Here is a 2,313-nt window from a genome sequence, read left to right on the forward strand (position 1 = left end):
TTATATCCAAACGTCTAAAAATCTGGCAGATCCTTTTACTAAGGGTCTATCACGTAATGTGATAGATAATGCATCGAGGGAGATGGGTATGAGAGCCACAATATGAGTTGTTCACAATGGTAACCTATTCTTTGTGATCGGAGATTTCGTGAATTAGATGTGGAAGACAAGTTGTTGGTCAACTGAGAGGAGGTGCCTGGAGCGCCAAATTGGAAGCACCCTTATTTACATTAGCGAAGAGAATGAAGCCCTACTGTATAGCAAACTGCATAGCGGGGAGGGAGGCAGTGCCTAAGTCGGGCCTCAGACCGGGCGAATTGCTTTGAACTGGCCTAGGTTCCGTCCTAAGATAGGTAGAAACGGCGAAATATGATAAATCACAACCTAGATGTAGGCGGATTCTAGGCAGATCTCGGGCGCGCCTGGGTTGTTTGACTGTGACCTAGCTGGATCTGGATGGGTCTATTGTGGGCTTTGGGCGAGTCTTCTTCGTACGCACGGACGGACAGATGCATCGGAGGATCATGCATTTATAGCACCGCATCGGTACTCTGTTGCACGTTAAACATGTAACGTTTTGATTTGTGCTTAACCATACACAGGCCACGCATCATCCCTTTGACTTTGCTGTCGTTGTTGCCATTCTCGTTGCCAGAGTCATTGGTGCCACTAGTGTAGTGGTCATTGTGTTTGCCAGCATTCTTGGCATTGCCCTTGTTGTGGTCGTCATCGTACACTACCTCCATACCGGTGCGGTGAAGAGGGCCATCTCATTGCAATCCTTGTCGAATACCATGGCATCCAACAAGTCTACAGCGATGAACCTGTCGGAACCGAGGTTTACGACCTTGGAGCTACACAAAATTCGCTCCAAGGTCGTCAAACTCGGTTCCGGCAATGTCATCATCCACCCAGATCCGCAATTTCTCTCGCGACGGCTCCTCCCCTCCCATGATGCCAGAGATGTCCGCACCGCAAGGGAGGCAGCTTGATTTGCTGAACCAGAGCCCAAGCTCTGGAACATACTCCGCCTTGCCCTGGAACGGCAAAACCCAGTCGCCTTACCACTCGCGAGTCGCAATGCTGAGAAGCAGATGGTGTCGGCGCTGAGAAGCAGATGGTGTCGCCGCCGACGAGAGCTAGCGTGACCACAGACATAGGCGTGCTTCTGGTGGATGAACCACGGCGGCAGCGGGGGGATGTCGCAGTGCCAGGTACTGCTACAAAAGGAGCGTGGGTGCTCCGCCCTCCACACCAGGGCCTCGAACCGCGGCTTCGCCTCCGACATGCATGTCCGGATGGAGGATCCTATCGATGATGTACAGGTCGCCGCCATCTTGGCCGTCATGGAGATGCAAGTCCGACAGAGTGACGGCAATGGACAGCGTCGAGTGCTTAAGCTCGATCGTGGAGGCTTGGCAGGCTTTGGATCCAGCGGCGGCCCTCGCCGGCGTCAAAGTGGAACATGCGGTTCGCGCGGTTGCCCAAGACGATCTTGTCCTGGAAATGAATGCGGTGATAGGTCGGCAGGCCACACGATACTTCCGGTAGCTTAATGAGCAGCCCGTTTGCCGGCGTCCGGATACGGGGCGGCGGCGCCAGGTCAGCCTTGCAGATCCTTCTCATGTAGGGCGCTGAGGCCTTCGCAAGCATCAGTGTTGGCAACAACTTACCATGCGCGGCCGCCTCATCTGCCGTCCGGTGAAACAAGTCCATCGGAGAGGTCCAAGCGTCGAAGCAAATACACGTGGTTGTGTCCATCATGCACCACTAGGTTCACGAACCGCCGGATGCCGCTGCTCATCTCCGGCAATCAACCACCTGGTCGTCATCGGTCTGCGTGGAACCTGGAGTAGAGCCGCCGCGGCGGTTGTCAATCTCTCTCTAGTTGCATCATCAATCGATTGATCGTATTCGCGACACGAGGTCCATACTAAGGGAGTTGAGTAGGATACGACATGGTGCCAAACACAAATCGCAAGTACCAACGAACCCAAACCAACTAATTATATCATGTGGCACGCCAAGCAACTGGTTGTTGATTACGTTGAAGCAGTCATTTAGATCAGATCAACAGTAGTAAATGCATCATGGACGTCAGTACAAAGGAACGTATCAAGAAAAAAAAATCTGTTGGGTTTCTCAAAATGAATCATGGACGCCAATCGTAGACTTGGGTTTCTAAAAAGGGCGAAGTATCAAGTGAAAACACCTATTCAGTAAAAACTAAAAACTATGGTCCATACGCCATCTGATCAAGGACGTAGGGTGCACAGCAAAGATCTTGTGGCCGTATGCATCGTTCTGATGCAG

At 52.2% G+C, this 2,313-nt stretch overlaps 1 pseudogene; it reads right to left on the bottom strand.

Annotated features, from left to right (window-relative positions):
- Positions 1-736: 736 nt before the first annotated feature.
- On the bottom strand, positions 737-1,716 carry LOC125537792 (annotated as a pseudogene).
- Between the last annotated feature and the right edge of the window lie 597 nt (positions 1,717-2,313).

Source organism: Triticum urartu, chromosome 2 (genome assembly GCF_003073215.2).
Source record: "Triticum urartu cultivar G1812 chromosome 2, Tu2.1, whole genome shotgun sequence".
Classification (NCBI taxonomy): Eukaryota; Viridiplantae; Streptophyta; class Magnoliopsida; order Poales; family Poaceae; genus Triticum; species Triticum urartu.